Below are 10,848 nucleotides of genomic sequence, written 5' to 3'. Positions count from 1 at the left end.
TCTCTGACAGAATTACAATGTTATCGGCGAACCTCAAAGTTTTTATTTCTTCTCCATGGATTTTAATGCCTACTCAGAACTTTTATTTTGTTTCCTTTACTGCTTGCTCAATGTACAGAATTAATAGCATCGGGGTGAGGCTACAACCCTGTCTCACTCCCTTCCCAACCACTGCTTCCCTTTCATGCCCCTCGACTCTTATAACTGCCATCTGCATTCGGTACAAATTGTAAATAGCCTTTCGCTCCCTGTATTTTACCCCTGCAACTTTCAGAATTTGAAGGAGAGTATTCCAGTCAACATTGTCAAAAGCTTTCTGCAAGTCCACAAATGCTAGAAACGTAGGTTTGCCTTTCCTTAATCTTTCTCCTAAGATAAGTCGTAGGGTCAGTATTGTCTCACGTGTTCCAAACTTTCTACGGAATCCAAACTGATCTTCCCCGAGGTCGGCTTCTATCAGTTTTTCCATTCGTCTGTAAAGAATTCACCTTAGTATTTGCAGCTGTGACTTATTAAACTGATAGTTTGGTAATTTTCACATCTGTCAACACCTGCTTTCCTTGGGATTGCAATTATTATATTCTTCTTAACGTCTGAGGGAATTTCGCCTGTCTCATACATATTGCTCACCAGATGGTAGAGTTTTTTCAGGACTGGCTCTCCCAAGGCTGTCAGTAGTTCTAATGGAATGTTGTCTACTCCCGGGGCCTTGTTTCGACTTAGGTCTTTCAGTGCTCTGTCAAACTCTACACGCAGTATCATATCTCCCATTTCATCTTCATCTACATCCTCTTCCATTTCCATAATATTGTCCTCAAGTACATTCCCCTTGTATAGACCCTCTATATACTCCTTCCACCTTTCTGCTTTCCCTTCGTTGCTTAGAACTGGATTGCCATCTGAGCACATGATATTCATGCAAGTGGTTCTCTTTTGTCCAAAGGTCTCTTTAATTTTCCTGTAAGCAGTATCTATCTTACCTCTCGTGAGATAAGCCTCGACACCCTTACATTTGTCCTCTAGCCATCCCAGCTTAGCCATTTTGCATTTCCTGTCGATCTCATTTTTGAGACGTTTGTATTCCGTTTTTGCCTGCTTCATTTACTGCATTTTTGTATTTTCTCCTTTCATCAATTAAATTCAGTATGTCTTCAGTTACCCAAGGATTTCTACTAACCCTCGTCTTTTTACCGCTTTGATCCTTTGCTGCCTTCACTATTTGATCCCTCAAAGCTACACATTCTTCTTCTACTGTATTTCTTTCCCCTATTCCTGTCAATTGTTCCCTCACGCTCTCCCTGAAACTCTGTACAACCTCTGGTTCTTTCAGTTTATCCAGGTCCCATCTCCTTAAATTCCCACCTTTTTTCAGTTTATTCAGTTTTAATCTGTAGTTCATAACCAATAGATTGTGGTCAGAGTCCACATCTGCCCCTGGAAATGTCTTAAATTTAAAACCTGGTTCCTAAATCTCTGTCTTACCATTATATAATCTATCTGAAACCTTCTAGTATCTCCAGGGTTCTTCCATGTGTACAACCTTCTTTCATGATTCTTGAACCAAGTGTTCGCTGTGACTAAGTTATGCTCTGTGCAAAATTCTACCAGGCGGCTTCCTCTTTCATTTCTTAGCCCTAATTCCTATACTTCTACTACGTTTCCTTCTCTTCCTTTTCCTACTGTTGAATTCCAGTCACCCATGACTATTAAATTTTCGTCTCCCTTCACTACCTGTATAATTTCTCTTATCTCATCATACATTCCATCAATTTCTTCATCATCTGCACAACTAGTTGGCATATAAACTTGTACTACTGTAGTGGGCTTCGTGTCTATCTTGGCAACAATAATGCGTTCACTATGCTGTTTGTAGTAACTTACTTGCACTCCTATTTTTTATTTATTATTAAACCCACTCCTGCATTACCCGTATTTGATTTTGTATTTATAACCCTGTATTCACCTGACCAGAAGTCTTGTTCCCCCTGGCACCGAACTTCACTAATTCCCACTATATCTAACTTTAACCTATCCATTACCCCTTTTAAATTTTCTAACCTATCTGCCCGATTAAGGGATCGGACTTTCCACGCTCCGATCCGTTGAACGCCAGTTTTCTTTCTCCTGATTTTACTTCATTTGGTTTATTATTGAAGAGTCATATGAAACGTATTTTCGACCAGACGCCTTATAACTGGACAGAGGCCGATTTGTCTGTTTATCTGATGTCAGTGGCTACTACCGACGTAAATGTGGCCAGCCATCACTTATGATTCTTTATCCCAGCCATCAGGTAACTCCTTTAACTGAATTTTATCCGTAATGGAGGCATATGAACTCGTCATTGTTAGTGTCACTTTAGACTTAAGTAACTGCAGAAGCACATGCGTTCTATGCATCCAATGTTTTCACATTGGAAAACAGAAGCTTTGGTCAAGCAGCTTAGGTCTAAGAAGTATACAGATGTTACACGCACAGAAACGTAACACATACTACAAATTTTGAAAATGAAACTGTTCCATTATTGTGGAATCACTGTGCCATTTATAATATGTAGAATGGTTTATGGCAAATTATATTAGGTTAAGTAGTCATTGTCAATATGTGTCAAATGAGTTGTGTATGGCAAATTATATTAGGTTAAGTAGTCATTGTCAATATGTGTAAAATGAGGTGCTCTATTTTCATATGACGGATTTTAATAGCTTTACTACAAATCAGGTATTTAGATGAAATTATTTTTTGTTGCAATGCGTTTAATGACATAGATTCTTTTAATTTATGTATCAGCTCTGCCCAGACACACATTGCTGTGTCTTAGTCTGGTTAAATGGAAAAAAGAAAAAAGAAAGCACACTTTTTTAATAAACTTAATTTCACAATGCTAGCATTTTTTTAATGGCATATTAGGAGCAGATGTTGGAGCGACTTCCTGAAAGAGGGCAATGCTTCGCGATAGCGGAAATATATGGGTTAGGAACATGCATCATAATTCCTTCCTTCTCCCTCCCCACCTTTCTGCCCATCTTTCCTCCCTCTCTCTCTGTCCATCACCTCCACCCTCCCCCCCCCCCCCTTTACATCGCTATTTCCATTCAATGCCCGCTTCTCCATCCTCTTACCTCTCTGTCTAACCCTCAGTCTTATGTATTTTTATTGCAAACGAGACCTTTACTGGGAATTGAAGTCGCTTGCAATGAATGAGCAACTCGGTTGGGATCACTGCTGTATCGGGGTATGGGGCAGACCTCTCCAGCTGCCGGGTCTGTGGGAGTTTCAATGAGTGTCACATTGTTACAATCTGCGAATGGGTATATATACACTCATTCTCACATATTAAGGACAATTGCAGAATATGGTGCCACACAACGTGGCACTACACGAAACTGGCGCTAATAGCATAAGCACATAGGGAACACACACGGCACAGATCTGTAAGTTCACGCTATTGGTGATAAGTTGAGAAAACCGTCCTGAAGCACATGTGCTACAAAACGCCACTGTTTCCTGCGCATGTACCCCGATATCAATATGGGATATGATCACCATGCACATGTACACACGCGGCACAACGGGTTGGCATACTCTGGATCAGGTGGTCGAGCAGCTGCTGGGGTACAGCCTCCCATTCTTGCACTAGTGCCTGTCGGAGCTCCTGAAGTGTCGTAGGGATTTGAAGACGTGCAGCGATACGTCGACCGAGAGCATCCCACACGTGCTCCATGAGGTTTAGGTCTGGAGAACAGGCACGCCACTCCATTCGCCTGATATCTTCTGTTTCAAGGTACTCCTCCACAATGGCACCTGGGTGGGGCCGTGCGTTATCATCCATCAGGAGGAAGTTGAGTCCCACTGCATCCCTGAAAAGGCGGACATACTGGTGCAAAATGACGTCCCGATAGACCTGCCCTGTTACAGTTCCTCTGTCAAAGACATGCAGGGGAGTACACCATCAAACCACGCCCTCCATACACGTCCCTTTCAAGGACATTAAGGGGTTGGAATCTGGTTCCTGGTTCACGACAGATGAAAACACGGTGACAATCACTGGTCAGACTGTACCTGAACTCGTCCGTGAACATAACCTGGGACCACTGTTACAATGACCATGTACTGTGTTCTTGCCACCAAGCTTTACGGGCGCTCCTGTGGCGTTAGTGGAATGCACCTTGCAGGTCTCCGGGCGAATAAACAATGTCTGTTCAGTCGTCTGTAGACTGTGTGTCTGGAGACAACAGTTCCAGGTCCCGAGCAAGGCTACCTACAGTATTCAGTGGCCGTCTGCGGGCCCTGATGGTGACATATTGGTGTTCTTGTGGTGTTGTACTCCGTGAAAGTCCCGTGCTGTAGCACCTGGACACGTTTCCTGTCTGCTGAAATCGTTGTCATAAACTTGAGATCACATTTTGTGGCACACGACCTGCTGTGTTTGACCAGTCTCCAGTCACCCTAGTATTGTGCCACTCATAACGTCATAAATATGTGTTCTCTGAGCCGTTTTAAACACACAGTCACCATTAGCACGTCCGAAAACGTCTGCACACTTATTCGCTGCACCGTACTCTGACATGCACCAACACACCTCTGCGTATGTGGACTGCTTCCAGCGCCACCGTGCGACGACAACAGGTCAAATGCACCGCATGCTCATACCCCGAGGTGATTTAAACCCGCAAACTGCCCACCAGAGCGTTGTTTCACCATGAATTATCCTAAATTTATGAGAATATGATGGAAAAAACTGAAGTAAATCGCACAAGAACATTTCGAGGTTTTTGGCAACAATATTGTCCTTTATATATTGTATATTGCATATACATTTAAGTGCCAAATAAACTTATTTAGGAATGCGTATTCAAATATAGAGATATAGAGATATACAAACAGCCAGAACGTGGTGCTGCGGTCGGCAACGCCTGTATAAGACAACAAGTGTCTGGTACAGCATCTCAGAGGTAGCGATGAATTGGGGATTTTTCAGTACGATCATTTCACGAGTTTACCGTGAATATCAGGAATCTTCAACATCGCTGTGGCCAGAAAACGGTACCATCGACGATTCAAGAGAATCGTTCAGCATGACAGAAATGCAACTCTTCTACAAATAGCTGCAAATTTCAATGCTGGGTCATCAGCAAGTCTCGGTGTGCGAACCATGCAACGAAACATCGTCGACATGGGTTTTTGGAGGCGAAGGCCCACTCGTGAACCCTTGACGACACAGAGCTTTACGCCTCGCCTGTACCTGTCAGCACCGACAATGGACTGTTGATAACGAGTCTCGTTTCAAATTGTATCGAGCAAATGGACGTGTATAGGTATGGAGACAACCTCATGAATTGAAGGACCCTGGCCGCGCGGAATAGCCACGCGGCCTGAAGGGCCTTGTCACGGTTCGCGCAGCTGTCCCCGTCGGAGGTTTGAGTCCTCCCTCGGGCATCGGTGTGTGTGTTGTCCGATGACCTCAGCACTTTGGTACCATAGGACCTTACCAGAAATTTCAGTTTCAATTCAAGGACCCTGCATGTCAACAGAGGACTGTTCGAGCTGGTGGAAGCTCTGTAATGGTATGGGGCTTGTTCAGTTGGACTGATATGTGACCGCTGATACGTCTAGATACGACTTGATAGGTGAGACGTACGTAAGTATCTTGTCTGATCACCTGCATCCAGTCATGTCCATTGTGCATTCCTAAGGACTTGGGCAATTCGAGCAGGACACTGCGACATCCCAGATGTCCAGAATTGCTACAGAGTGGCTCCAGGATACTCTTATGAGTTTAAAAACTTCTACTGGCCATGAAACTCCCCAGACATGAACATTGTTGAACATATCTGGGATGTCTTACAAATTGCTGATTAGAAGAGATTTCCACCCCCTCGAACTCTTACGGATTTATGGACAGTCCTGCAGATTCGAGCGCGCACGGAGGCTTTCCGGCAGTCGTTCTTCCCGCGAACCATACGCGACTGGAACAGGAAAGGGAGGTAATGACAGTGGCACGTAAAGTGCCCTCCGCCACACACCGTTGGGTGGCTTGCGGAGTATAAATGTAGGTGTAAATGTGGGATTCATGATGTAAATTCTATCCAGCACTACTTCAGATATTAGTCAAGTCCATGCTACGTCGTTTTGCGGCACATCTGCGTGCTCACGGGGCCCCTACACGATATTAGGCAGGTGTAATAGTTTCTTTGGAGCTTCAGTTTATATATATCTATTTTACATGGGACTCTAGTAGGTACATAAAACACACAGATATTCGAATGCAATGTTGTATCAGAATTTAGAAGCAAGCGGTGAAGAACTTTCACAGATTTACGATTTTATAGAAACTAACATTTATCTTTCTTAACAACGTTTTGTTTCACGTAAGAAATGTATGTTTATATATTATACAGGCTGAATGGAAAGTGCTACTGATGTGGAGCTTTCATAGAATAGATTGGTAGTCAGGGGTCGTGTTGTTAGGCAATAAACATATTATAATAACACTGAAAAAGTGTAATTTTTGTGCAAACATACACTTTTTTTTAATGGAATAATGTCTACGCACATTTAAAATTAAAAATAGCGTAAATGAGAATGTCAGCGGTGTTTGTTGCAGGATTCTAGTGCAAGGTGTTTACCAGATATCGCAGTTTGAAAAGTTCCCACAGCTACAGTTGTACAATACCTGCGGTACCAAACACGAAAGAACTACACAAGTGCGTACATTAGCCACGGAGGTTCTGACCAATAACGAGACAACCGACCGTCACGGGTCGTGTTCAAAATGCAGCGGCAGTACACACAATTCGTGAAAACATGCTGCAGTACTGCAGTACGGGCTAGACAGTCTTCATGTTGGTACCACAGGTTCCTCCTAGTCCGCAGAGGAACGTCTTCTACCGTGGAAGATGATCTGTTAGGAGGCTGCGATACTTGGGTGCTTTCAGTGTTCCGTCTACGAAAAACGGCCCTATGAGCTGATGGTTCACTATCCCACACCACACATTTACACTCCGAATGCTGACGTTCCACCTGACGAAGTCAACGAGGTTGTCAATAAACCAAGAAAAATAGTTCAAATGGTTCAAATGGCTCTGAGCACTATGGGACTTAACATCTAAGATCACAGTCTCCTAGAACTTAAAACTAATTAAACCTAACCAACCTAAGGACATCACATACATCCATGCCCGAGGCAGGTTTCGAACCTGCAACCGTAGCAGCAGCGCCGTTCCGGACTGAAGCGCCTAGAGCCGCTCGGTCACAACAGCCGGCTAACAAACCAAGAGTGTATGCTTCGGCGGTTTGCCTGGCCATGTTATGTAAATATAGCTTCATCACTAAACAAGATACATGATTTATCTAGAGTACCCTGTCTTAATGGCCATTTACGAAAGTTAGCACGAACCTCATAATCGTTCCCGCGCAGCTTTTCATAGAGAGAGAGAGAGAGAGATAATAGGGATGGAACATATGCCGATGGCAAATGTGTAGGACACTTGCCAGATTCACGCCACTCCCTCATGAAATTGCATGGGAGATTACGTGCGGATTAACTGCATCCGCAGCAAGAACATTAACTTCCTCCTCTTCTGTCGTCACTTGTTTCCATCTGTTACGTTGTATAGATGTTACGCTACCACTTTCGCGTAACTGGTTGAAAAGGTTGATAAATAACTGCTGAGATGGTTGACATCGATTGGAATATCTTCCTGCATGCACTATACAAGAATGAACTGCGTTCTTTCTATACTCTCCATACGTCATCAGAATGTCGGCCTTTTCTGTCTTGGTAAATCTCATCGTCCACTTACGACCTACTGCTTGGACTGTTACACACTGACTAGCAAGGCAGGAACACACAAGGACACTGTAAGCAATCATAACAACGACGTACCTAGCAGCCACTCAGTATGAATGACACAATCAAGTGTCGGTGTGGAAACATTGCAAAATACGATTCGTCGTAAACGAATCGCATTATAATCCAGCAACAGAGACCCTACTTTTTTTTAGCGTCAACAGGCATTGCTCCATTTAAAAAGTGTACGGTAACACAACAAATAGGTAGGAGCTCAAGAAATTCCATCTGTAGGCTATGGGGGATGTCCATGCCGGTTTCGTTGCGAGGTGTGTCCAGTACAATGACTTCATACGGACTGAAAGGCGATGGAATATACTGAAGAGTGTGCAAGTTGTAGCAGAGGCCTATGTAGGTAGATAGACACATAAGTTGTGGTCGATGGATGGAATATAGGAATATAGCTAAAACTGTCACTGATCATAGCCTGGGGTGCTCGTTTGACATGATTAGAAAGGTTTAGCCACTTACGAAGTGTCTTCAGTGAGACTTACTTAAAGTTGTTGGATTTCAAGCTTCTCAGCAGATGCCATTAGTAACCATGAAAAAGCAACAGCGCTTTTATGGCCATGCATGGGATTCTGGTGAATTTAATTGTAGTAGGAACGTGAAAAAATAAGTTCTAACGTTGTTCTCTCTGCGCTCTTTTGTCCACCAAGAGGGTGTCAGGGCCAAATTAAGCAAAAAATGTTTTGAGGTCTGAGGTCAAATGAAGTTTAGAATTGAACAGATGAACACTAAGTGTAACTGTGGAGCGTTTATGGTACTGGCACATATACATATCAACTTTTAATAAATTTGTCTCTTTCATACATACGCCTTTTCCGAATTAAAGTTGCTGTAGAGTATACTGATGTCAGCTTTCATATGACGTTCTGGATGATCAGATTTCTCCAGCGGCATATTTGTTATTAATTTGCTAAATTATTTAATACACATGTTTGTTATAAAAATTACTATTGCTTTTAATTATGACAGAAATTTTTACAACAATCTAGAGTCGTTCTTGGCGCTGAAATGTGTTCATCTCAACAGTGAAAATTTTCTGATATAGTTGGCCTTTCTGTATCATACTTGTAGTGTATGTAACGTAATTTCGTTGGAAACATATAATATTCATCTGTCATTTCGTCCTTATTAGCTGCCATTGAGTTGTATCCATCCTTCAGCCCAGTGATTGTGCTACGACCTCAGGAAAACTGTGTCCAGCTGCCAGGCCACTGCGAGCCATCAGCACTCACCACTGCTCTCACTCTACGAGCTGCTTCCTCATAATGTCGCACATCACTCTTCACCTTGCGCTTATCTGATCACTGGCGATTTGAAGGCGCACTGTAATCTCTTTTTATCATTCAACTTATAGCATGGGTCCCTACTTGTGGCAAAAGTAGTGCGATCAATTTTGTGACGAGTGTATCAGCTGCAGTACAATGCAGAAAACACACATAAACTTATGATCAAACGTAATAGACACATCTAACCTAAAAATGCAGTTATGATTATACATTAAATAAAGCATTAATAATATACTTACGTTTCTGAGCTTACAAAAACATGAACAACTTAAACAACATTAAAATTCGTATATGCTCATTTCATTCTTCTTGCTGATGGCAACCCAACGTTTAAGCAAATTTTAGATCTTTATATTCATTGCACACCATCTCACTCACAAAACTTCACTGCAATAGCTGGCCAATTTTGATCAGTGGTCAGGCTATTTCAATCCTGCTTCATCATGTGTCCACTACAGTTAGTTTTCCAACGAGATTCATCAATACAACAAGAAAAAATGCAATTTTTAAATTTAAATAATACACACTACCCATTATATCCTAAACATAAATAGTTTAACATACAGCATCTGAATTCCATCATTAGTAACTTGCAACGCACATATGATAATAACACTGCATAAATGAACATCAACGAAATAAGGAAATTAATTATTGACTAATTCCAGATTAATGAACAACAAAATTACTCTGATGCCACATGTAACTGAACCAAATTTCTTGATTTCTGGTTACAAGAATCTCGTAAAACACTGAATCTACTTACTAACGTTGATGCACATGACTCAACAATGTTTCCACTTTACTAACAATCAAAATTTTCTGAAAAGTATCCTATAATAAAACTCGTCGTCACACGCCAGAGTTAATCTGTAAGCGCCATTTTTCGCAAACATTTGATCATTAGTATCATTTCGACAAATCTGGCCACTCATGTGCATCTGTATGTACACCAGTAATGAAAGCCGCCAAAATATTCACTCATGAGAAACGAGAGACGTTCAGTAAGTAATGAAACGTATTTTATTTCTCTGCCAGTTTCGATTGGTGACGGCGCTATACTTAGCCTTCAAAATGGCGTCTGTATCAGAGGTGTGTTCCAAGCAGAGAGCTGTCATTAAGTTCCTTCCGGTGGGAAGCCACAGCACCACAGATGTTCATATTTAGAGGCGCTGCAGTATGTGTACGTGGACCTGGCAGTGAACAAAAGCCCAGTGAGTCGGTGGGCATTGCTTGTGTCATCTTCACAATAAGGTCGCACAATCCTATACGATCTCCTGCTTGCTGTCTGACCACACAGAACTTAGACTCTTGCAATGCTGGAACGTGAGGACACTCTAACGCGAGGTGATTGACTGATCACACTTTAAACACTTTGCTACCGAAATGGATGTCTCTGTTGCTAATGCTAACATACCCATCCACCATTTGATGTACTCAAAGGTGTATGCCCGCTGAGTTCTTTGCCACGTACCTGAAGATCATAAAGAGCAACGAAGAACAATTTATACAGAATCGCTTGCGCGTTTCGAGGCTGATCATTACAATTTTTTTGCCTAAAACTATTACACGCGATGAAATATGCGTTCGTCACTTCGAACCAGAAAAAAAAACGACAGTCCACGGAGTAGCGCCACACGTCCTTTCCTCTGAAGAATTAGTTCAAGCCGCACCCTCAGCCCCATGGCGACGGTCTTCTGG

The sequence above is a fragment of the Schistocerca nitens genome, chromosome 1 (genome assembly GCF_023898315.1).
Source record: "Schistocerca nitens isolate TAMUIC-IGC-003100 chromosome 1, iqSchNite1.1, whole genome shotgun sequence".
Taxonomy (NCBI): Eukaryota; Metazoa; Arthropoda; class Insecta; order Orthoptera; family Acrididae; genus Schistocerca; species Schistocerca nitens.
This window is presented reverse-complemented; position numbering follows the sequence as displayed.